Source organism: Dipodomys spectabilis, unplaced genomic scaffold (assembly GCF_019054845.1).
Source record: "Dipodomys spectabilis isolate Male_0828 unplaced genomic scaffold, ASM1905484v1 ptg000429l, whole genome shotgun sequence".
In the NCBI taxonomy this organism is placed as follows: Eukaryota; Metazoa; Chordata; class Mammalia; order Rodentia; family Heteromyidae; genus Dipodomys; species Dipodomys spectabilis.
The window spans coordinates 277,604-305,558 of NW_024871106.1; the positions used below are offsets into that span (position 1 = coordinate 277,604).

Here is a 27,955-nt window from a genome sequence, read left to right on the forward strand (position 1 = left end):
GTTAATGACAATTGAGATCACATGTGTCATTTTGATATCACCAACCCATTTTGACATCACACACCTCTTGTAAACATCACTAGTGTGGCATCACCAATTGTGATATGAAAATCTTATTAAGTAATCATATTGCAACATCACATTGCCATTATTATATCACTGTTCCATTGTGTTTTCTAAAACCTAGTATGTCTTCATAGCATTTTAGAAAATTCATGGTCTTTATACTTCAGTCTTCTTCTGTGAACTCATATCCTCATTGTGAAATAGTAGCAACTGAAATTGGACATGTGATTTTGAGGTATGACTTCACAAAACTATTTGATTTCATTACCAATTTGACATCCAAACCCATTGAGAACTTTCATTACCATTTGACATCACTATCACATTTTGACATCCCAAACCTATAAAGACCTCTTAGCACCTTTGATAAAAACATATGACCTTTGTGACATCACAGTCGCTTTGTGTAACTATACCCTCATTATGAACTTCCAATTGGTATCAGACATGCCATTGTAATATCACGAACCCTTTGTGGCATCACCAGTGTGACATAACATTTTCATTATGACAGCGTCAACTACTTTTGATATCACAAAAGTACAATGACAAGATAGCATTATGAGATCACATTGTCATTGTGAAGTTACAGATAGATTGTGAATGCTTATTTTTAATTGTATTTTTTTTTCCGGTTGTGGGGCTTGAACTCTGGGCTTGGTTGCTGTCCCTGCTCTTCTGCTCTAGGTGAGCACTCTATCGCTTGAGCCACAGCACCACTTCTGGTTTTCTAGTTGTTTTTATTGGAGATGAGTCTTATGAACTTTCCTGCCTGAGCTGGCTTTGAACTGCGATCCTCAGATCTCAGCCTCCTGAGTAGCTAGGATTACAGGTGTGAGCCACCAGTGCAAAGCTATTTCATTCTATTGCAAATTTGACATATGTGTTGATATCAGAAACATAATGTGACCTCATAACCATTGTAACATCATAAATCAGCAGTGACATCAAATTGTCATTATGATACCATCAACTCATTGTGACATCACCAAACAACAATGGCATCATAGCAGTATAAATCACAGTGACATTGTTACATCATAGACGTAACATTGTAAAGGCTTATTGTATGAATTCATTCTATTTCAGAAACCCATTTTGACAATATATAACCATTCTGATATCACAATACATTGTGACATCACATTGCCATTGTGATATCATTAACCTGTTGTGCCATCACAAACCAGTCCTGTCCTTATAAGTTTTGTGCCATGCTGCCCTCGTTATATATTAGGTCCTTGTGAGCTCATAATCTGTTTTCAATCTCATATTTCTGGTATGACATGTGATATCAGAAATCCCCTGTGACATCATATTGCCAGATTTCATGAATATTGTGTCACATTGTGACATCACAAAACTGTTAGAACAGCATTACGTTTGTGACAACACATGCTTTTGGAGACATTACAGTCACTTTTTGAACTCATATATTCATTCCCAATTAATGACAATTGAGATCTGCCATGCCACTCTGACATCATGAACTCATTGTGACATCACAAATTTATTGTGCTCATCACGAGAATGGCATCAACAACTAATTGTGGTATGAAATCATTATTTTGACATTATATTGTGGTATTGCCGTCGTGACATCATTGTTCCATTGTGTTTTTACAAACCTACTATGGCGACATCACATCTTAGAAAATTCATGGTCTTTGAGATTTCAAGCTTTTTTCTGTGAACTCATGTACTTATGACCCCTAAAGCAAGGACACAAGCCATTGAGTCAAATTTAATATAATAAAACAATTTACAATAGAAAGGGGACTGTGATTACCTTATCCTGGACTGGATACCCAGGTCCAAGATCATCCTTGACCAACAAACCTCAGAACTTCAATGGGCAGCACCACCCTTTTTAATTGGTCTGCAAACCACCATCCAAAAAATTATGATCTCCAAAGCTCCAACCTCAATGGGCAAGGCTTTTTACTTTTCCATTCCTCCCTCCTTCACTACAGAGCTGTCCTTCCTTCCTGGTCTTTCCCTTTATCCCTTCCACCACTTCCTTCTTCTCTTCCACTCTCCTCCACTCTCCACAGGCCTGCCCTACTCTGCCCCCGTGACCACTTGCCAACCTTCTGCTCTCCATCAACTTCCTCTCTTCTCAGATTTTTCTCTTTATTCCATCCAGGTAGCACCCATTTTTATTTCCCCTTCCAATACTCTGAAAATGCAACCTATATATAGGTTTACCTCTCTTTACTCTAACGGGTCTTCTGCCTAACAGTTTTCAGCAATCACTTCCCAAACTGCCCAATGCTCAATCACTCCTTGACAGCTCACCATGTGAGGCTTGACACTTCACCTTTGGCGGCATTCCCCACACTCTCCGGTGGGCCAGGCCAAGAATTTACAATGATTATCAGCTCAGACAGATAATTCTGGCCCCACTGGTTATTACATTATCCTCATAGTGAATTAGAAGAAATTGAAATTGTATATGTCATTGTTATATTACAAACTTGATGAGACATCACTAAACCATTGTGACCTAATCACCGTGGTGACATCACAAACTCTTTGGGATATCACACTGACATTGTGCCACCATGATCACATTGTGACATCCCAAGCCTATTATGACCTCAGAAGCTTTGAAAGAAAGCATGGCCTTTGCGAAATCACAGGCCTTTTGGTATCCATACCCTTATTTTGAGCTGATGACGATTGAGATGAGACATGTCATTTTAACATCGCAAAACCTTTATGACATCATCACCAGTGTAATATCACATTGTCATTATGACAACATCAGCCCATCATGACATCATAAAACAATGACATCATAGCATTATGATATCACATGGTCATTGTGATGCCACAGACACATTGGAATACCTATTCTGTGATTTCATTCTATTTCAAAAGTGGCAGGTTTGTTGATATCAGAAATACATTGTGACCACATAATGTTTATGACATCACAATACCTTGATGACACTATATTGCAATTATGATATCACTAACCCACTGTGACATCACAAACTTTCTTATTCTCATAAATTTTTGACATGATTCCAGTGTGATCCCTTTGGCCTCTCTGAGTTCATAAATTGTTTAACTCATGATACTTCAGGTATGACATGTGATATCAGAAATCCACTGTGACATCATGACCACTGTGACACACTGCCAGATATGACCACTGAGTCACATTGTGACATCACAAACCTGTTAAGACTCATGACACTTGTGCCAAAATATGCCTTTGGATACATCATTAACCCTCCTGAACTTATATATTCATTGTCAATTAGAGATCTGGCATGAGATTTTGACATCACCATCTCATTGGGAAATCACAAACCTATGTGACCTCATCACCTGTATGGCATCACCAACAATTTGTGACTTCAAAACAATACTATACCATGTAATGGTAACATCACATTACCAATGGGATTTTCACCATTGCATTTTCACCAACCAATTATTTCCTCATAATATTTTAAAAAATTTATGGCCTTTCTGACTTGTAGCTCCTTATGTGAACTAGTATCTTCATTGTGATCTAGTAGAATGAAATTGGACATGTAATGGTGATATTACAAATTCTTTGTGACACCATTATCCAAGTGTGACCTTATCACCACTGTGACATCACAAACCCATTGTGACATCACATTGCCACAGTGATATCTCGGTCACCTTGTGACATCCCAAATCTGTTGTGACCTCTTAGCACTTTTGAAAAAGCACATGGTACTTGTGACATCACAGTCCCTTTGGGTAACCATATCCTCATTGTGAACAAAGGACAACTGACATCAGACATGCCATTGTAACATTACAAACACTTTGTCACATCATCTCCAGAGTGAGATCACATTGTTGTTATGATACCATCAAATCATTGTGACATCCCAAAATGACAATGAGGTCATAGCATTATGACATCACATTTTCATTGTTAGGTCATAGAGACAATGTGATTGCCTATTCTGTGGTTTCATTATATCTCTAATGTGACATATAGGTTGATTTCAGAAACCCATTGTGACCACATCACCATTGTGATATTACAATCCCTTTGTGACCTCATATTGACATTGTGATATTATTAATGCAATGTAACATCACAAACCTCTCGTCCTCATAAATTTTGTAACAAGTGTCTACCTTGACCTGGGCTAGATGCCCACAGCTAAATGCAGCTTCAACCATGAACCCTCAGACCTCCAAAGAGCAGCCCAACCATTTGTTATCTGGCCTGCAAATAAGCAACCCCAAAAATAATGATCTCCAAAGCTCCAAACTTCAAAGGACAAGGTTTTTTTCTTTCTATTCATCCTCCTTCTCTACAGACCTGTCCTACCTTTCAGGTCTTTTCATTTTTTTCCTTTCACCATTCCCTTCTTTTCTTCAGGCTTCTCTACTCTTGACAGGCCTGCCCTGCCCTGTCCAGGTGGCCAGTTGTCATCCTTCACCTCTTGGTCTCCCTCAATTTCCTCTCCTCCCAGGTTTTTACCCTCCTGCAGTCTCTTTACTTCTTTCCTTCCAGGCCTTTCCCTCTTTTCTCTCCCCTTGTGTTGCTCTGAACATGCAGCCTATGTATAGGCTGTACCCTTCCCCCACTGCAGTATGTTTCCTGCATAACAGTTTTCAATCATCACTTCCCAAATGTCCATGCCCAATCACTTCATGGCAGCTCACAATGTGGGGCTTGACAACCTATCTCCTTCAGCAGCATTTGCTGCTCCCTTCAGCTGCATGCACCCGCCTCTCCTGTGGTCCAGACCAGGAGGCCATGATGACTATCTGTTCCCATGGATGATAGGGTCACTGCTGGTTATTAAGTGTATCATGGTGATCTAGGAGAAATTGAAATTGGACAAATTTGTGATATTACAAACTCATGATATAACTAACCCATTGTGACCTCACCAACACTGTGACATCACAAACACATTGTAACATCACATTGCTGTTTTGACACCAGGATCACATTGTGACATCCCAAACCTATTATGACTTCTTATAACCTTTGAAAAAAATACATAGTTTTGTGACATCACAGTCCCTTTGTGTACCCAAATCCCCACCATGAAATATTGACAATTGAGAATCAAACATGACATTTTAACATCAAAAAGTTTGTGAGATCATCACAATTGTGACATCACATTGTAGTTTTGACACCATCTGCTCATTCTGAAATCACAAAAGTAAAATAATATGATAGAATTATAACATGACATTGTCATTGTGACATCATAGACACATTATGAATGCCTTTTCTGTGATTTCATTGCATTTCAAATGTGGCCTGTAGGTTGATATCATAAACAAATCTTGAATTCATAACCATTGTGACATCACAACCCCTTTGTACATCACATTGTCATTGTGATATCACTAACCTACCATGACATCACAAACCTATCCTGTCATCATAAATGTTGTGACATGCTGCAATTTTTTTAAGCCTTTTTGTCCTCATGATCTGTTGTGGACCTCATTAGATTTCACATATGACGTTTGACAAATTCCCAGTGACATCATGACCATGGTAACATCACACTGCCAGATGTCATAACCATTGCGTCAAATTCTGACATCACAAACCTTTTTGGATTTCAATATATTTGTGACAACACATACTTTTGGAAAAACTACAGTCCTTCTGTGAACTCAGATACTCATTGTAAGTTAAAGACAATTGAGAAACATTATGTCATTTTGACATGCCCCACACATTGTGACATCACCAATCTTTTGTGACCTCATCACCAATGTGGCATCATCAACTAATTGTGACACCAAAATAATATTTTGACGTGACACAGTGAGTTGACATTGCCATGGTGATATTAATGTCCCATTGTGTATTCACAAACCTAATATGGCCTCATAACATTTTTAAAAATTCATGTCCATTAGGACTTCAAGCTCCTTCTGTGAACTTGTATGCACATTGTGAAAAAGCAATTGAAATTGGACATGTGTTTAAGATATTACAAAATCATCATGACATCAAAAACCTATTGTGAACTCATCACAACTGTGTATCATGAAGCTATCATGGCCCCTAAGTACTTTTGAAAACACACATGACATTTGTGACATTTCAGTCCCTTTGTATACCCATATCCTCATTGTGAACACATGACAATTGTATTCATATATGCCATTGTAACATCACAAACCTTTGTTACCCCATCATCAGAGTGACACCATTATCTCCTTGCAACATCACCAATTTACAATGACCTCATATCATTATGACATTATATTATCATTGTGATGTCATAGATACCTTGTAAATGTCTATTCTATTTCATTCTCTTTCAAATGATGTGGCCTCTGGGTTGATATCAGAAAACCATTGTGATCTCATAAATGTATGGCATCACAATCACTTTGTGTTATCACAGTGCCATGGTGGTATCACTAACACACTGACATCACAAACTTGACCTGTCCTCATAAGTCTTGTGATGTTCTGCAATTGTGATGTCTTAGGCCCTTTATGAGTTCGTAATCTATTTTCAACCTTATAATATTTCAGTTATGATATGTGATATCAGAAATCCACTGTGACATCATTGTCATTGTGACATCATACTGACAGATATCATAAATATTGTGTCACACTGTGACATCACAATCCTCCTAGGACTTCATCACATTTGTGACAACACATGCCTTTGGAGATAGCACAGTCTGTTTTGGAACTCATATTCTCTGTGATTTCATGATAAATGAGATCCTTTATGCCATTTGGATATCACCAACCAACTGTGACATCATAGACCTACTCTGACCCCTTACCTGTAGGTCATCATCAATTAATTGTGTCATCAATACCTTTTGTGATGCCACAATGTGACACTATGATCATTACATCTGTCAGTGTGATGTCACAATGGTCATGATGTCACAGTGGATTTTTGGTATCTAATGTCATACATGAAATATGAGGTTGAAAACAAATTATGAGGGCAAAAAGTCTGATATCACAATGTCAGCATGTCACAAATGTTAGGAGGAGAGGAGAAGTTTGTGCTGTCACATTGGGCTAGTGACATCACAATGGCACTGTGATGGCACAAAGTGATTATGATGTCAAAATGGTTATTTAGGCACAAAAATGCGTTTCTGATAGCAACTCTCATGCCACATATGAAATACAATGAAATCACAGAATAGGAATTCACAATGTGTCTATGATGTCAAAATGAGAATTGTTGTCATAATACGATTATGTCATTGAGTTTGATTATGTCACAATGAGGTGATGCGCTTATAATGAAAATGTGATGTCATACTGTTGAGGATGTCACAAACACTTTTTGATGTTATAATGGCATGTCTGCTTTCCATTGTCATTAGTTAACAACAAGGATATGGGTACACAAAGGGACTGATGTTGAAAAGGGCATGTGATTTTTCAAAGAAGCTAAGAGATCATAATAGGTTTGAGATGTCACAAGGGAACCATGTTGTCACAATGACAATGTTGTCACCATGGGTTTGTGATGTCGTGGTGGTGATGATGTCAACATGTGTTTGTGATGTCACAACGAATTTGTAATATCACAATCAAATTTCCAATTTCAATTGCTACTAGTTCACAAGGAGGATACTGTAATAATCAGCAGGGCCCCGATAATCTACAGGCTTAGATAACCAGTGTGGCCCCATCTCCTGGCCAGCTGGAGAGGATGAAGTATGCCACCAAAGACGGTGGGGCATTCTGTGGGAGGGGCTGGGGCATTAATCATCACGTGCTGAGCTGTGGAGAAGTAATTTGACTGTGGGCAGTTTGGGATTTGACAGTTGAAAACTGTTAGGCAGTTGGAGTGAAGAAGGGGTACAGACGTTATATAGGCTTCTGGTTCAGAGCAATAGAAGGAGAGAGAAAAAGGGAAAAGTCCTGTAAGGAAGGAAGTGGTTTGATAGCAGAAGGAGAAAGACCTGGGAGGAGGAGAAGTTGAGGGAGGGCAGGAGGTAAAGCATGGCAACTGACGACCCATTCAAAGCAGTTCAGGCCTGTGGAGAGTGAAGAGGCCTGAAGAGAAGAAGGAACTGGTAGAAGGGAGAAAGGGAAAGACCTCGAAGGAAGTATAGTTCTGTAGTGGAAAGACAAAAGAAAGGGTAAAAAAGGCTGGCCCTTTGATGTTTGGAGTTTTGGATTTCATAATTTTGGGGGTTGGTGGTTAGGAGAACATTTATGATATTAAATGTGTCTCTATGGATTCTCTTGAACTATAGAGGCCTTAATTTTTGGAGACCCCCATCGAGATAATCCATTTGGATGGCATCAGGCCTTGGCCTCAGGGAAAAATCCCCATAGGTGAAAGTGTCAGCACTCAGGGTTGAGAGTCTACCTCAAGTGTTTGTCTCCGGAGGAGAATCATGGACAAAAAGTCATTTAGTGTCCTCTAGGGGTGTGTGGGCAAGCTTGTCAGCCTGATTGGGGATCCCCTCTGGAGGTCATCTGTTGCTTCCTTGGGAAGCCATCTGGGAACTCCTTGAGAGGTCATGCAGGGCTTCTTTGGGAAGCCATCTGGAACCTCCTTGAGAGGTCATGTAGCCCTTCCGTGGGAAGCCATCTGGAACCTCATCAAGAGTACATCTGCAACTTCCTTGAGAAGCCATCTGAGACCTACCCTGGAGGTCATCTGGAGCCTTCTCCTGCGGGCATCTTGGACTTTCTCCAGAGGTCATTTGGGGCTTCCTCAGGAGGTCATCTGAGACCTCTATAAAAGTAGTGATTGGGAAATAAGGGAAACCATGGACCTAAGTTTCTTTGGGCCTGGCTTACTTCACTTAATATAATTTTTTCCAAGTCTTTCCATTTCCTAACAAATGGGGCAAAGTCATTCTTTTTGGTGGAGGCATAGAATTCCATTGTGTATATATACTACATTTTCTTGATCCATTCATCTACTGAGGGGCATCTGGGTTGGGGCTTCCTTAAGATGCAATCTAGGACCACCTCCTGAGGTCATCTGGAGCTTCTTTTGGAGGTCATCTCAGGTTACCTTGATAAGAAATATATGGCTGTCTTAGGACATCATCTGGAACTTCCTTGAGAAGCCATATAGGATGTCATCTGTGGCTTTCTCAAGAGGGTTATCTTGAACCTTCTCTGGAGTTCATATGTGGCCTCCTTGAGTGGCCATCTGGGAGCTACTGGTGAGGTAATCTCAGCCTCATTGAGAGGACATCTGGGACCTCCTTTGGAATTCATCTGACACTTCCTTGGGAAGCCATTTGGAACATCCATAAGAGGTCATCTAGGGCTTCCTAAGGAGGACATATGTGACATCCTCCAGAGGTCATCCGTGACCTCCTCAAGAGGCAATCTCGAATGTCCTCTCTGTCATCTGGGACCTCCTATAGAGGTCAACATTGAGAGGTTTGGGGCATGTGGGTTAAGTGTCTGTGGCTATTGTTCTGTGTGTGCATGCTGATAGTTCTGTGTCCTGTATGACCCTCTGTTTACTCCTTTTCTCAGGATGGGAGAACAAGGCCTAAATTTGTCATATCCCAAAAATATTCTCCCTCAGGGTTACAGAATCCCTCAGAAGAAGATGCACTGATGTACTCTTTCTCCTATTCTTTGCCATCAGCACCTCTAATGTTAAGTCCTCCCATGCGAAAATTGGTTACTTGTACCATCCTGAGGTGGTACAGTATGGTATGTTACCCTTATTACCCTTGAGACGGGAACATGGAGGAGATGGTGGGCAGGTCCCCTTTTTAATATATGATCCCTTTACAACTAGTGACCTGTATTACTGGAAACAGCAAAATCCATCCTTTTCAGACAAAACAACAACCAGGGCTCATTACCTCATTAGAGACAGTAATTTTCACACACACACACAACTGGGATGAGTGCCAGCAAACTTTACAGATGATTTTCACCTGGTAGAAAAGGGAGTGAATACAGCTCAGTAACTTGAATGTGGTCCCTGGACCGGACAGTAGCTCCACTATTGAACCAGACCATTTGGATCAAGTCTTTCCCCAGATTTATCCAAGCTGAGACTAACAGCAATTGAGGTATGGAGGTGCTTACCAATTATTGCCAGGTTTGGTTAGCAGTGATATCGCAGAGGCTGGAAAGCCAGAAAGGTGAGTGAGATGGGAGAGTTCCCCAGTGAGTACCCTAATGCTTTTCTGAAACTTCTCCCAGAAGCCTATAGGACCTATAGGCCTATGGATCTTGAAGCCTTGGAGAATGAAAGAGCCCTAAATATGGCTTTTGTTAGTCAGCCCCATATCTTAGAAGAAAGCTTCAAAAGTTATAAAGTTTTGAGGGAAAGGTGTATTTTGAGTTGCAAGTGGTTGCTCAGTGGGTGTTTGACAACAGAGGTACCCTGGAAAAAAAAAGAGTAAGAAGGGACTTTGAGTTTTGGTAGGAGCACCAGAATAGGGATCAAGAAACCCTTGGCAAAGACAGTACAATTCATTTGCAAATGGCAGTAGGGAACCTCTAGGACTAGATCAATGTGCTTATTGCAAGAAAAATGGACATTGGAAAAAGGAATGTCCAAGGGGGAGAAAGATTGAAAATGACAGGTTATGTAATCCCATTAACACCTGGAAAATGTGATTGTATCTCTGGAGAAACATGCAAAGGAGCTTGAGGCTCTGAATTCCAACTGTGTTCAATTTAAAAACAGCCTTATAAAATTAAGAAGAAATGTGGCAAAGAAAAAATTCACACACTTCTATCTCAAAACACAGTTTATAAAATATTGAATCTCCAATATGTGCTAAACAAAACCGACTAAGAGGTTAAAAGCAAATAGAAGAGTACACTGGAGAAACCAGAGAATTATTGACGTGAAGAAAAGCTTTGAAGATATAAATTACGAACTTGTGAGAGTCAAAAATGAGAAGAAAATCCTCAAAAGGAACCTAGAAAACAGTCAGAATTAAATGAAATTCAAGTACATTAGCCTGGGTGAGCATGAGGCAAGTTAGGGGACCACAGTTCAGAGGCCAACAGAAGCATAAGACAGCAATGCTACCATCCTTGCTAACCACAAGTGAGGCCAAGAAGAGATACTGATGCTTCATTAAGAAATAGTGGACATAATAAAAGAGCTGGACCTGATATAAGAATGTATTAGGCTGAAGTACATGTTGATTATAAGCTTTGAAGAGTGTCACCAGATATTCAAAACAACAGAGAAAGAAGATAAGAATAGTTACAGAGAAAGACGAGGAAGTGCTATGTCATAGAAGATGAGGCCAAGAAAAGTGAACAGGAAATATCAGGCTCAAGAAAGAGATTGTTACTCTTCAGTAAGAGTTAAAGGACCACATGGTCTGATAAAGAATGCCGGGGAAAGGATAAGAGCATTGGGAAGAAAAACAGAAGCGCTAAACAAACAGTTGAAAGATCTGTCACAAAAATACAGTGAAATGGAAAACTAGAAAGAGAAACTACTAGAGTAAAAAGCCAAAAAGACTGCTGAGATCTTCACCATAAATGTAATGCAGAAATATCATGTCCCAATGGAACAGGTGGAGGTGGGAAAATTTACCTCTCAATAGCACCTTGGTGAACTTAAGGAAGGAGCTGAAGAGCAAGCAAAGGGGTTGTGAGAAGGAACAGCAGTTGGCCAGTCAAAGGAACTCTCATGTGACCCTGCCAAAACATTTGCAGGTTAAGGAGCACATTGAGAAGGAGAGTGGGATCATAAAAGCAAGTTTGAGAGAAAAGGAGGAGAATAAAATGGAAGAAGTATCCAAGGTTCAGAGTACTATACAGGAGTTAAAGAAACTAGAGACCCTAAGATACAGAGAAACATCTGAGCTGGTTAGGTAGCTTGGGAGACCACTCTAAAACCAACGGGGTCTCTAGAGCTACTAGTTCTTAAGATTAAAGGAAGAAGCAAAAACAGTGGTAATAAGTGTGCAAATTTTGAAACTAAACTTGGGAAAAACGCATAGAGGCTTAAGCTGTCAGTTTATATGTAGATATTTGCACCAAGGTAAATTGCCCGAGGCTACTGCCTAAGACTGTTCTGAAAACCAGTGGGGCCTCAGCCTGACAATCCTTTGTAATGTGTGTAGGTAATTTCCAACAGGTAAAAGCTGAAAAGCTGGAACATATGGAAAGAATTCATATGTGAGGAACCTCAGATGGTGAATTGGGCAAGTGGACTTCACAGAGGTAAAGCCTGGAAAGTATGGGTATTGGTATCTATTATAATAGTGGACACTTTCAGGCTGAGCTGAGGCATGTAATAATTCCTTGATTTGACTTACCCTTACTTGTGGGGTCCGAAGTTGGCACTGCATTCATGGCCTAAGTTCTCAATTATTAACTAATGCCCTAGGAATAAATTGGAAGTTACAATCCATATATAGACCTCAGAATTCAAGGCACTAGAAAGAATGAGTATGACCTTAAAGGAAACTTTAACTAAATTAAATACAGAGACTGAAATTAAATACAGAGACTGGCCATGGCTACATAAGTCTCCTTCACTTTGCTCTTCTTCAAGCAAGATGTAGCCATTATGTTAAAGAATTTAATCCCATTGAAATACTTTAGGATAGACCACCCGCTTTGTTCCCTAATCTTGTGAAGGCTATATTAACAGAAATGTCTAACTACAAATTGCTGGCTTTACAACATATTCTTTTATGTACCTATCCTTTGGTAACCAAGGCCCACTTGCCGCCTAAGAAAAATTCCACCTGACAAGGAGGGGCCAAGATGGCAATGGAACAGCAGGGAAACACCACAGCTCTCTCCAACCAAAAACAGTGTTTGGCTTTCAATGCTCTGTTTCACCAAGTGACACCCTCCCCCCCCCAAAAATGCAATTGCTCAGAGAGATATAGGAAGTGATAAAAGAAAAGGGAAAAAACTACACAGACAGTAAAGTGGGAAGACCCTTCCCCCACCCATTGTTGGTGATGGGGCTCTGTGCTGAGCAGCTTAAGTTGTGGGGATTCATGCCAGGCTGCTTAAGTATCCTGGCTCTGGACCCTCCAAAGACCACACACAGGCAAGCATCCCAAGGCTCCCAGAAGACTCCCAAGGTACAGTGCCAACCCAGAGAATACAAACAGAAATCTCTAATGCAGAGCCCGCATGAAGACTTCCCTCAGTGGCCCTGGCACGGCACCTCTGCCTGGTTGGTGCAAGCAGCCCAATGCAGTCTGGAACAGTAGCAGCTTTCAGCAGTGGTGAATGACCCTAGACTCACACTGTGGTACTTCTGTCCTGCTGGTGTAAACAGCCTAGCCTAACCTGGAGCAGCAGAAGCAGCAACTGGCAGTGGCAGCAAACCACCAAGACTCCGGGCACGATGCCTCTTGGCACTAGCCCACAGGAACAGCCCAGACCAGCCCAGGGCGGCAGCGGTGGCTAAGGTGGCGACAGCTGCAGTGAACAACTCCAGACCCCTGGTGGTTTGTGCCTCTCCATACTGACCCACATAAGCGGCCCAGCCAAGCCAGAGGCAGAGCAGTGTCTAACACCTGACTCGTGGTGGAGTGTCTGGCTTGCATATGTGGCCCAGCTGATCCTGGGGCAGTGGCAGCAGCTCAAGCAGTGCATCAGTTGTGGCAGCAGCAGAGGCATCGACAGCGGCTGTGAACAACTACAGACGTGCAGTGGGGTGCAGCATCTCTCCATACTGGCTTGCATAAGCAGCTCAGCCCAGCCCATGCTGGCAAAGGTGGTGAACAGCCACAGAATTGAGGCAGGGTGTGGTGCTGAACTACCCCAGAAAATCCTCATGAACATTCTTGCCTGGGATGGCTTTAAAACTGAATACTCAGATGTGAGCCTCCTGAGTAGCTAGAATTACAGGCATTCCCACCAGCAGGGTCTTATTCTTGCAAACTCCCTAACTTTTTCTCAAATAGATCATTTGTTAGTTCATACAAGGAATTTAAGCAAATACAAGAGGATCGACATAGTACCCTGTATTCTATCTGACCATACTGGAATCAAACTGGTTCTCAATAACAAGGCATAAAGTAGATTAAACTTAAACATATGGAAATTAAACAACATTCTTGGAACGATACATGGGTTACAGAAGAAATTAAAGAAAAAATTTAAAAGTTCCTACAATTCAATGAAAATGAAAATACATCAGAAAGAAACCTATGGGACCCAGTGAAAGGAGTCCTGAGGGGCAAATTTATTGCTCTCAGCATGCATATCAAGATCAATAGAAAGCCTACGGATTGGGAGAAGAACTTCACTAGCCATACAATGGACAAGGGTCTCACATTTAAAATATACTTGGAACTCAAAAAATTAAATCCTCCAATAACAAATCCTCAAAGAAACAACTGCCCAATAAATAAGTGAGCTAAAGACTTAAACAGAAACTTCTCTGAAGAGGAAAGATGGATGGCCAATAGACACATGAAGAAATGCTCAACCTCCCTAGCTATAAAAGAAATGCAAATCAAAACTACATTGAGATACCACCTCACCCCAGTTAGAATGGCTAAAATCAAGAAGTATAATAATAACAGATGCTGGAGGGGATGTGGACAGAAGGAAACCTTACTTCATTGTTGGTGGGAGTGTAAACTTGTTCAACCAGTTTGGAAGGTAGTATGGAGGTTCCTCAAAAGACTCCACATAGAGCTCCCCTATGACCCAGCAATCCCAATTCTGGGTGTTTACCCAAATGATCACAAACAAGACCACACTAAAGCTACCAGCACAACTATGATTATTGCAGCATTATTTACCATAGCTAAGATATGGAACCAACCCAGATGCCCCTCAGTAGATGAATGGATCAAGAAAATGTGGTATATATACACAATGGAAGTCTATGCTCCATCAGAAAGAATGACATTGCTCCATTTGTTAGGAAATGGAAACACTTGGAAAAAATTATGTTACGTGAATTAAGCCAGGCCCAAAGAAACATAGGTCCCATGGTTTCCCTTATTTGCAATATCTAGTATATGTCTGAGTCAAGCAGAAAAGGTCAGATAAGGTGATGTTAGGGAAATGAACCGTAAGATATGTATACAAATGTTTTTTTTTCTTTCATGCGATTGTTTCTAACACATTTATAAGAATATTTCTTTGTTGCTTTGTATGTCCCTCCCCCACAGTATAACCCCTGCTTTTACTGTATTTGATGTCGGTATAATTTGTGGAGGGGAAGGGGAAAAACAAATTATTTAAGTAAGGATACAGGTGGACCCATTGCAACAATGAGATATACAAGTCATTACGTCGAAAACTAACTTTACAACTTTGGTGGGGGAAGAGGGGGAGCAGGGGGGATTGGGTGGGGGTGCAGGGGGAGGATGGTAAGGGATGTGAAGGGGAAACAAAGGAGGAGGCTACAATGCTTGATAAGAAATGTACTCATCATCTTGCCCATGTAATTGTAACCCCTCAGTACAGTATTTTCACAATAAAAATAAATTAAAAAATTAAAAAAAGAAAACATAGACCAAGTAAACAATGTTATGATGCAACTAAAACTGCTAGAGGAACAAGAAAAATTGAACCTAAAGTTGCTAGACAGAAAAAGATACTGAAATAAGAGCTGAAATTAATGATATACAAAGAAAATTATTAATAAAATTAATAAAACAAAAAGCTGTTTAAAAAAGTCTCAATAAAGCTGACAGACCACTGGCAAGAGTAATGAACAAAACAGAGGAGACCCAAATCAATAATATCAGGGATACCACAGGAAAAATTACAACAATCATCCACTCAAAGCACTAGCTTTGAGCATAAAAGCTTAGGGACTGTGTCTAGACTCTTACTCAAGACCCAGGAATGGCACCAAATAAAGATAGAATATTTTTACTGCAACTATATAATGATAGCACTGCAAATACCTCATCATAGAGCAAGCCAGGAGTCTGTTGCTGACAGCTGCCATCTAACCTGACTTAGCCAGAGGTAAATGGCTCCACAGAACCAGATGCCACTGGCTCATTAACCCCTGTCATCCAAGATACGTGGGGACTGAGATCTGACCCTGATGGGTTTAAAATCCAGCCCTGGCAGGAAGTCAGCAAAACTCTGAGCTGTGGCTCAAAGTGGTAGAGCTCTAGCCTTGAGCAAAAGATCGTAGGACAGTACCCCCAAACTTTCAATACAATCCCTGTGGCTGACTCCACCTCCTCCAAAAAAACCCCACCCCTCAAAATCATTAGATGTGAACTTTGTATGGTTTGTGATGTGATTCTGAAAGAATGGTGATACTGATGAAAGCACTCTAATTCTAATGACAGTGTGTGGGATACAGCTATTTGATGAGTCCTTTATGATGTGTTGTGTGTTGAGTCCTTTACACGGTGCATTTTTTTCATCTGGTTCTTATAAGAGTTCCACAAGTAAGATGATTGTGCAGATGAGAAATTTGAGGCTCAGATATATCCCCATATCAAGGCCAAAATTATGTATTTCCTAACTCTAGTGAGTTGTCTCCTACAGACAATTGTTTGGGTTTATTTTTCTCAGTCATGAACTTTGAACTCAGGGCCTAGCCACTGACCCTTCCCTGTTGGGCTCATCGCTAGCTCCCTATCACGTGGAGCCAAGAACCCCCTTGCAACAGAGTGTTACAGTCTAGGATCTGCAGCTTAGGTCTGTCATCCTGCCTACTGAGGAAGCTGAGACCTGACGATCTGGGTTCCAAACTATCCCAGACACAAAAGGTCCTAAGAGACTACTATCTCCTATTCACCACTTAGAAACACGAAATGGAAGCTGGGCGCCAGTGATTTGCACCTGTCATCCTAGCTACTCATGAGCCTGAGAGCTGATGATCACAGCCCAAAACCAGGCTGGGCAGGAAATTCCTTGAAAGGTTTCTCTCCACTGAACTACCAAAAACCTGCAGGGGTGCTGTAGCTCAAGTGATAGATCACTTGGCTTTAGCTGAAGAGCTCAAGGACAGCACCCAGGCCTAGACATCAATTACTCCAACTTCCAAGAGAAGAAAGAAATAAACATGAATTTGAGGGCTGGGAATGTGTCTTAGGGGTAGAGTGCTTTGCATGTATGAATCCCTGGGTTTGATTCCTTAGTACCACATCACTAGAAAAAAGTCTGAAGTGCCTGTGTGGCTTAAGTGGTAGAGTGCTATCCTTGTACTGGAGAAACTCAGGTACAGTGTTCAGGTCTTGATTTCAAGCTTCAGGACAAGTGTATGCACACACACACACACACACACACACACACACACACACACACACACACAGATACCAGAAGTGAAGCTGTGAAACCAACTGTTAAAGCACTGAGCTCCAGTTCTGAGCTCATGGTCAGCACCCAGGCCCTGTGTTCAACCCTGAAACCTAGCCACCCAGAGCCTAACTAGGAGAGGTCAAAGGTTTCAAAACCTGATGAGCTTCACCAGCCCTAAATGACAGGAAGCATTGTGATATTAAACATGTGCTTAGATTTAGCAAGCTTCCAGAAAACTAGGAATACACCATTGCAAATAATGAAGCATTTTATTAGGTTCAGCTCCCTTGTTGTCTACCAGAAGGACGCTTGAATTAATTGTAGCAGGTTATTTCAGCACTGGAACATAGTCTAACAAAAACACAGGATGAGTGCAGGGAATTTGGCCTGCCATGGGAGGTGGCACAAATGAAGGCTTCCTGTGAAAACAGCACTGGGGAGAAGAGATGGCTTGGGGTACAAAGAGGCCTTTTTCTCCTGGCCTTCAGAGCCCGACCACACTCCTCCTCACTAATCGGCCTTGATGGAGTTGCATGTTACACAACTGTACAAGAGTGAGGCCTTTTGTCTGCCTGTTCCAACAATGAGGCAGAGTTCCTTCAGCAGTCCCTGGTGCCGAGAAAACCTCAGGCTACAATGGGAACAGTGAGGGGAACCCCGGAACATGCACTAACTTGAAAGCACTGTCTCTGCTATGAAATCATTCTATTCAAAGCAAATTTCCTAGCTGGGTGCCTTTCATCTTAGGGCCTCTGGACCTTCACCGATAAAAATACATCCATACATACATGGGGATACATGGAGTCACTTGATTTTTTTGTTTGTTTCTTTTTAGGCAGGTCCGGGGGTTGTATTAGGAGCCTAGGCACTGTGCCTGAGCTCCTTTTGCTCAACGGTAGAGCTCTGCCCTTGAGCCACAGCTCCATTCATGGAGATTTTTTATTCCTTTGATAACTTCGAATAAGAGTGCTGTGGACTTCCTGTCCAGGCTGAATTCAAACTGGCATTCTCTACCTCACAGATTCCTGAAGAGCTAGGATTAAAGGCAGGAGTCAATAACACCTGGCTTTCGTTTATTCTTGTTCTTTTTTTCATTGTGACAAACTGAAATCTTCACAGTGTCATGCTAATGGTTTGCATTTCGAAGTAAACTACCCAGGCCTGGAATTTGATTGCCAGGACTGCCACCTACAAATGGAGGGAGATCTTGAGAAAATCTTTCCTATTCATGTGAACGCTTAATGGATTGTTATAAAAGTAACAAATAAATTTGCAATTAGTTCATGATTCTCTTATAGAATGCCACATGAAAAATATTTTATTATGTCTTCCATTCTAGCTCCTTTGTATGATTCTCCCAATTAAAAAATACTGACTACTTTTACATTAATGCTATTTCATTAAATGGAGGCATAATTTAATAATAATTCATAAAATGTATAATTTAATATCCTCACATTTTCTCTCTCATATATATTGCAAACTACACATCTATCTATCTATCTATCTATCTATCTATCTATCTATCTATCTATCTATCTCTCACTCTCTCTCTCTGTCTGTCTATATATCTATATCCACATCTTTATCTATATCTATCAGCCATTACTATGGCTTGTTCCACAGAACTGGCTGACAGCTCAGTTTGCCAAAGGCTTTTGTAGTACAACTGACCCTTTCATGAATTGGGCATTGTGAGCTGTGAATTAAAATCTCAGCATTACCAGAAGTTTATATGTGGAGTCAGAAGACAATTTTGACACATGTTTTTCCTTCTCTGTGAAAGTCCTGGGTCTCAGTATGATCTATAATCCTTATGCAAATACATCCATGTGATAAAATGTAATAAATGAAATAAATATTATATATGTAATAATACTAAATAAAATAAAAAACAAGGGTAATAAATATCATATGGAATAAACCCATGTACGTAAATAGATCTCATATACGAATATTTTTTTTTTCAGTGCTGGGGCTTGAATTCGGGCCCTGGAAACTGGGCTGAAATTCTTGTCTTCAACGACGGTAAGCTTACTCTCCCCAACAGTGCCACAGAGTTACCCAGACCTTGAGTTCAAATCCCAGGCCTGCAAGAAAAATGGTGCAAACTCCAAGGCAGAGCCTTGATATTTTTGGACAGGACTGGGGCTTGAACTCAGCTTGTGACAACTCTGCGTCAGCTTCGATCATCCTAGGCTGGGGTGCAGACTCAGGACACACAGCCCATCCTGAGATCCTACGACCAGAGTTCAAATCTTTGGACTGGCAAAAAAGGAGAAGTGCTGGGAAAGAAGCTCAGTAATAGAGTGATTGCCTTGCATGCATAAAGCCCAGGGTTCGATTCCTCAACACCACATAAGTAGAAAAAAGCCAGAAGTAGCGCTATGGCTTAAGTGGTAGAGTGATAGCCTTGACCTGAAGAGTTGAGGTACAACACCAGAGCCAGAGTTCTGGCCCCTAAACCGAAAAAAAAGAAAAAAATGCAGAGGGGGAAAAAAAGGAGAAGTACAAAACTGGGACGTTCCAGAAGGTGGTATTACATTGTTTTATCCTTTGCATTGCAACCATCCTGGGTCTAAATGACAGGGCCCAGATAGTGTACATGACCTTGCACTGCTGAAGTTTGGTGGGCTATCAGGGAAGCCATAGCCCAAACCAACAACCTAGGCCTGGGGTGCGAATCCCAGGACTGCCACCTATGAATGGAAGGAGATCCTAAGAAACACATTCCGATATACATCCATACGAATGGAATGTTGTAAAGTAATAATTACATTAGTAGTTAGTTTATGATTATATTATAAAATTATACACAATAATTATAGTACATTGACTAATTTTCAATTAATACTTTGTTATGTATTTAACCGTAATATTTAAATAAATGAAGGAATAACTTATCAATAATTGGTAGTAATATAGTATATAAAATTAGATAATATACAGACATCCGTGTCTTGTTTTATACATATATATATGTGCTTACATACATATATATATATATGTAACAATCTACATATGTATTTCTACATTTGTCATTCCTGGGCTCAGTGGTAGAGGGTTTGCCTCATATATATGAAGCCTTGGGTTCAATTCTACACTATCACATGCACAGAAAAATCTGGAAGTCTCATGGCTGCTTGTTTTAAAACAAATACACATTAAAACTTTTAAAATCATATGGAATTTATTCTTAATGCAAGAATTACAATCCCAATTCACCACACAACAGAGCACCCAAAATTATGCAAGAAACACTATTTTCCCCCAAATCCCAATATCTCCAAAGACTTGAATTGTTGGGGACGTTAACACACCACTTTCCCCACTAGATAGATAAACTCAGAAAAACTCAACAGAGAAAATGGAGATCTAAAAAACTGCATAGATCAACTAGATTTAACAGACATCTATGGAATATTCCACCCAGCAGCATCAGAATATACGTTTTTCTCAGCAGCACAAGGAATATTTTCCAAAATAGACCACACTTTAGACCACAAAGCAAACTTGTCCAAATTCAGAAACATTGAAGTTATACCTTGCATTCTCTCACACCACAAGGGAATAAAATTAGAACTCAACACCAAAAGCCACCAAAGAAAATCCTGTAACACATGGAGGCTGAACAACACACTGCTGATTCACGAGTGGGTCATGGAAGAGATGAGAAAGGAAATTCAAATGTTCATGATATTCAACAAAAATGAACATGCAAATTACCAGCTTCTCTGGGTCACAGCAAAGGCAATACTCAGGGGCAAGTTTATAGCTCTGAGTTCCTACATCAACAAATTGGAGAGATCTGAAACCAACAATTTAATGAGACATCTGAGCTTTCTTGAAAAAGAGGAGCAAGATAAACCCCAATCCAGTAGATGGAAAGAAATAATTAAAATTAAATCAGAATTAAATGACTTAGAATCCAAAAAATATAGAAAGAATCAACAAACCAAAGAGTTGATTCTTCAAAAAAATTAATAAAATTGACAGACCCTTAGCAAATCTTATCAGAAAAAGAAGAGAACGCACCCAAATAAATAAACGCAGAGATAAGAATGGAAACATCACCACAGAAACAACCAAGATACAGAACATTATAAGGGAATACTTCTCAAAAATTTATGCTAATAAGTTTGAAAACTTGGCAGAAATGGGACTTTTCCTAGCAAATACTGACATGCCAAAAATGAACCAAGGTGAGTTAAACCATTTTAACAGGCCCATATCAAGGCTTGACATAGAAACAGCCATAAGAGACTTCGCATCTAAGAAAAGTCCAGGACCAGATGGTTTTTTAGTGGAATTCTACAAGGCCTTCAAAACAGAGCCGACACCAATATTTCTCCAACTCTTAAATAAAATTGAAAGAGAAAGTTCACTACTGAACTCATTCTATGAAGCTATGATAACCCTCATCCAAAAACCAGGCAGGGACTCATTAAAGAGAGAGGACTGTAGACCCATTACTTTGATGAACATTGATGCAAAACTTCTCAACAAAATTTTGGCCAGTCGTCTTAAACAACGCATCCAGAAAATCATACACCACGATCAAACAGGATTCATTTCAGGGATGCAAAGCTGGGTCAATATTGGCAAATCAATTAATATAATTCATCACATAAGCAAGAGCAAGGATAAGAACCACATGATTATCTCAATATATGCAAAAAAAAGCATTTGACAAGACCCAACGGCCCTTTATGATGAAGGTTCTGGAAAAATTAGGAATCCATGGAACATTCCTCAATACAATAATGGCTATATTTGACAAACCTACAGCCAGCATTATACTTAATGGTGAAAAACTAAAGTCATTTCCTCTTAACTCAGGAACAAGACAAGGATGTCCACTATTACCACTTCTCTTCAATCTAGTATTAGAATTCTTATCTACAGCAATAAGACAAGATGCAAACATAAAGGTGATCCAAATAGAGAAAAAAGAATTAAAACTCTTCCTCTTTGCAGATGACATGATCTTGTATTTAAAGAATCCCATAGACTCCACTCCCAAATTACTCAAGTTGATTTAAAACTTTGGCAAAGTAGCAGGGTAAAAAATTAACCCCCAAAAATCAATGGTTTTTCTGTATGCCAACAATGAGTACAGTGTTGCTGAAATTAGGAAAGCAACTCCATTTGTAATAGCCCCACAAAAAAATAAAATACCTAGGAATTAACTTAACCAAAGAAGTGAAGGACCTCAATGATGAAAACTTTTAAAACGAAAAAGGAAATCAAAACAGAACTTAGAAGTGGCAAAAACTCCCATGCTCCTGGATTGGAAAGATCAACATCGTGAAAATGGCAATACTTCCCAAGGCTATCTACAAATTCAATGCAACACCTATCGAAATTCCCATCTCATTCTTCAAAGAAATAGAAGAAGCAATCCAAAAAGTCATATGGAACAATAAAAGAACCCGAATAGCTAAAACTATCCTCAACAGAAAGAACAGTGCTGGAGGAATATCAATACCAAATTTCAAACTCGACTATAAAGCCATAGTAATCAAAACAGCTTGCTACTGGCACAAGAACAGACCTCAGAAGCAATGAAATAGAATTGAAAACCTAGAAATGAACCTACAGACCTATAGCCATTTAATCTTCAATAAAGGGGCTAAAAAAATAGAATGGAAGAAAGACAGCCTCTTCAGTAAATGGTGCTGGCTTGGTTAACTACTTGTAGAAAACTAAAGCTAGATGCTTATATATCACGCTGCATGAGAATCAACTCCAAATGGATCAAAGACATCAGAGTCAAAGCAGACACTGAAAATATTACAGGATGGAATAGGAGAAACCCTTTGTCTCCTTGGCACAGGCTGAAATTTTCTTAATAGAGACCCAGAAAGACAACAAATTAAAGAAAGGTTGGACAAAATGGGATTGCATGAAATTGTAGAGCTTCTGCATGGCAAAGGACATAGCTTGCAAGATCAATAGAAAGCCCACGGATTGGGGGAAGATCTTCACTAGCCATACAACAACGGACAAGGGTCTCATATTTAAAACATACCTGGAACTCAAAAAATTAAATCCCCCAACAACAAATCTTCAAAGAAACAATTGCCCAATAAATAAGTGGGCTAAATACTTAAAGAGAAACTTCTCTGAAGAGGAATGAAAAAGGGCCAATACATACTTTAAGAAATGCTCAACCTCCCTAGCCATAAAAGAAATGCAAATCAAAACAACATTGAGATACCACCTCGTCCCAGGTAGAATGGCTATAATCAAGAACTCTAATAACAACAGATGCTGGAGGAGATGTGGACAGAAGTAAACCCTACTGCACTGTTGGTGGGAGTGTAAACTTGTTCAACCTCTTTGCAAAGGAGTATGGAAGTTCCTCAAAAGACTCCACATAGAGCTCACCTATGACCCAGCAATCCAACTTTTGGGCATTTACACAAATGTTCACAAACAAGACCACACTAAAGGTACCAGCACGATATGTTTATTGCAGCATTATCTACCATAGCTAAGATATGGAATCAACCCTGATGCCCCTCAGTAGATGAATGGATCAAGAAAATGCGACACACACACACACACACACACACACACACACACACACACACACACACAATAGAATTCTATGCCTCCATCATAAAGAATGACATTGCCCCATTTGTTAGTACATGGAAAGACTTGGAAAAAATTATATTAAGTGAAGTAAGCCAGGCCCAAAGAAATATAGGTCCCATGGTTTTCCTTATTTCCAATAAATAGTATATGTCTGAATCAAGCAGAAAAGCTCAGATAAATTTATGTTAGGGAAATGAACCCTAAATATGTACTCAAATGCTGTTTTCTTTCATGCGATTGTTTCTAACACATTTATAAGATGATATCTTTGTTGCTTTGTATGTGCCTCCCCCATTGTATAACCCCTGCTTTCACTGTATTTGATGTTAGTATAATTTGTGGAGGGTAAGGGAAAAAACGAATCGTTTAAATAGGGATACAGGTGGAAATATTGCAACAATGAGATGTACAAGTCGTTATGTCGAAAACGAACTTTACAACTTTGGTTGTAAAGTTTGTGAGGGGTGATTGGAGGCTTGAATGGGGGGATAGGGGAAGGATGGGATGGGAAGGGGAAACAAAGGAGGATGCTACAATGCTTGATAAGAAATGTACTCATTATCTTGCCCATGTAATTGTAACCCCTTTGTACAGTATTTTCACAATAAAAACAAATAATAATCTAGAAAAAAAATAATTACAATCACCATTACTATGCCAAGAAGCTAGGCTTAACACCTTTATAACTTTTAAAAACATCCTAATTGTAGAACATCATTGAAAGCAAGTTACATTATATAAATAAACTTTTTAACCCTCTTTTGAAGGCCATTTTAATTTTAATTTTAACACATACAAGGGGCAGTTTTAGCAATACTAATCAGATCTTCACATCACTCATTTTAACCATCATGTTTTCAGGGTCTATCTGCAGGGAAAAGGGACAGAACAAAGATGGGCAACTCAGCCCCTCCTATGGAATGTGCCTGCACCCAATTTGACTCTTTAAGGTTAGATGAACTGCGTTTGTGCCAGCTTGCCCTCTTTTACCATGTGTGGACTCCTCCCAGGGCCAGTCCCACCATCTATGAAGCACCCCCCCCCGGGTCAGTCCCACCACGCATGACCAGCTTAAATACACTTCTGCCTATTCAGCCTCACCCCTAAATATAGATCTTAGGTAGTCTTCTAAATTTTCCCTTTTTTGGGGGGTAGGGAGGTTTGAATAAAATACAGTTTTAGACAGACAGAACATGTCATGTTTTGTAACAGTGCTAAATTGACCTTTCCATTTAAATTTTTAATATTTATCCTGAAATTTTAGCCAAGGGAACTAAATCCCAAACTGCCAAAGCATTTAAAAATATTAAAATTTAAAATAACAGATTTTCTAATTTTTACGTTAAACAATCCTCAAAAAGCCATTTAAAACAATGTGAAAGTTTTTTAAATTTTTAGTAATGTCTAAACCTCTTAACCTTTTACATTTTAAACTTAAATTCACCCAATTTTTACATCATGTTGACAATTTTTATCTTGAACATGTTTACAAACACATAAAAAACACACAGATCTTAAAGCGTGCATAAATCAAAATCAGTTTTACATAGATTTTTTCAAAGTTTTTTTAACAAAAATTTAAGACAGTATTTTTTTAAACTAAGTACCTTTGTTAAGCTTCATTTTCCCAGGGCTCGCTTGTTTAGCAAGGCAATTCATCAACGGATCTTTTGAATCCCACCTGTTGGAGAAGGGCTGGTTGAAGGGGTCACCTAAAACTAAACTGGCCTGAATTTTATCCAATTTTAGACAAGAGCACTTTACAAATTGTTACATTGTCAGGACTCGCTGAAAAATCCAAACCAGGTACATAGCCTTCCACACTCTCTGCTCAGGCAGCCTCCACAAGGAGAAAATTCAGCCCAAGACCTGAAAGGATCCAGACTAGTCCAGCAACCTTACATACCTCACAGTGACGCGAGCCTAGCAGGTCTGTGGTTGAGCCCAGCCAGAGGTTAGAACTTTTATTTCCTCAGAGATATTCAAATAAATAACAAAAATATAAATAAACACAAAAACCAAGAATCCACACTTAAAACAGGTACCAATTCTAAAGCAGAACTAGACAACAGCCAAAAGCTGAGTTGGGGACTAATGGGCCCTCAGTTCATTCCTACTAGAACTGCGCCATTCTCAATCAGCAAGCTGAATTCAGAATCTGCTGAGTGAGCTGGCCACCCTCACCCAGAATTTCCCCACCTCAAAAATAGAACAGAAAGGACACCAAAGTAAACAAGACAGACAAGTGGCCACAAAGACAAAATCAGATCTCCATGAATTGGGCAACATCTTACCACCAGAGGATTTCTTTTTTTCTTTTTTTTTTTTAGATTCCTGCAAATGTTGATCTAGAGGCCTTCCAAGGTGGAGGAGAATTCTCAGTCATCTTGGGGCAAGGGAAAAAAGACCCTGGAAGCCATCCCCTCAGACTGACAGTCTCCCCCCCATACTCAGACCCTCTGGGCCAAGGCCCGAGGCTAAGATCTTGCTGGTGGAACTTGGTGGTCAGTGGCAGATTCATCTGGCTTAGAGTTTTCCCTGCAGGCCCCTTTCAAAGTTATTGCTAGATCCTGCAGGTTCTCCCTTCCCCCACTGCCTCCTCTTCTAGAGAATAAGTCAACCTTTGATGTCATCCTAAAATTCCAAATGTATTAAAACGGGAGAGTGGCTGAGGTGAAAGGAGCGTCTGGCCACCCCATTCGGGGGGCTCCAGGATGCCCGCTGATCCGAAAATGAAAGTTAAATGAACAAGGAAAGGAAAGAAAGAGAGGTGCTGAATTAAAATGGCAAGTACAAATGAGACAAAGAGAGCATGCATGTTGATCTCGAGCTCGAATCCACCCCTAAGCCACGGTTGTGGAGGCCAGACAAGTACCTGTCCCATAGGATGGCGGAGGCCGATGAGTCCCTACCCGGGAGGTGGATAATCTACCCTTAACCCAGAGTAGCAGAGGCCGGACAAGTCATGGTCCAAAAGACGACAGAGTGAAGCGAGAGTCCACTGGGGAAGGCTTCCCCAAGGGCCCAGGGAATTTCTTCAACTCGCCTGCTGGCTACCTTGTAGCACATCTACCACCGTTTCTTGCCAGCTCTAAAACCCTACTTGCAAATCAAACACATAACACGCAACATAAAGCAGCTGCACCCCCTCTTACCGGCTAGCTGGACGACTCGCTGATCAGGTATCTGTGTGGCTTATGGGGGGGCTATCCTGGACAAGCTCCCACATAAAGTACTCAGATTTCGGACGCCCCCTCTCAGTCCACCAGAGACCATGATCAATGCAAACAGCAAAGAGTCATTTATTGCAAGCTGGAGCTTGGTCCTATGTGTACTTGGTAACTGGTGATGCTAAGAGGCCCCAAGCATAAAATTGACACAGCTTTTATAGTATCAAACAAACAAGTTTAGGGGGTTTCCACACAAGCAAGTTCACAAGTTCAGGGGGTTTATGTCCACCCTGATCACACTTCCCTTTTTCAGCTGGAACACCTGGGCAACTGTTCTGTTCTTTAAAGGTGGGCAGGGTTGGTGGCAACCTGCGGTTTTTCTGAGAACTATTTTTCTCTTTGGCAGCACAGCTCTCTTTGGGGGTTACTTTGAGGGCAGCACAGCTCAGGGGGCTTGATCTTAAAATGGAATTACTTTAGCTCTTCAGTTAGGTCCTGAGTTCAAACACCAGGAATGGTGTATGCACACACACACACACACACACACACACACACACACACACACACACACACACACACACACACACACACACCACATGGAGGCACCTTTGCCAATAATATATCATTCCATTATGTTCAGCTCCCTAATTGTCTGCCAGAAGGACTCTTGAATTAATTGTAGCAGTTTGTTTCAACAAGGAAATATAGTCTTACAAAGACAGGATGAGTGCAGGGAACTTGGCCTGCCACAGAAGGTGGCACAAATGAAGGTTTCCTATCAAAACAGACCACTGGGGAGAGAGATAGCTTGGGGTACAAACAGGCCTTTTTCTCCTGACCTTCAGAACCTGCGCACATTCATCCTCATTAATTTTCCCGGATGAATTGTTTGTTATGCAGCTTTACAGAAGTGAAACTTTTTTTCTGCCTG

At 40.3% G+C, this 27,955-nt stretch overlaps 1 long non-coding RNA gene across 2 annotated transcripts; it reads right to left on the reverse strand.

The window, feature by feature from the left end:
- Positions 1-4,744: 4,744 nt before the first annotated feature.
- Positions 4,745-27,095, reverse strand: LOC122097733. 2 transcript variants are annotated; one of them, XR_006145575.1, is made up of 3 exons: positions 27,010-27,095; positions 25,462-25,535; positions 4,745-4,892 (listed from the first exon to the last, which is right to left on the reverse strand). It is a non-coding gene; the product is annotated as an uncharacterized LOC122097733 (long non-coding RNA). The 2 variants fall into 2 exon arrangements; XR_006145576.1 differs by lacking the exon at positions 4,745-4,892 and adding an exon at positions 9,928-9,957.
- Positions 27,096-27,955: the final 860 nt, after the last annotated feature.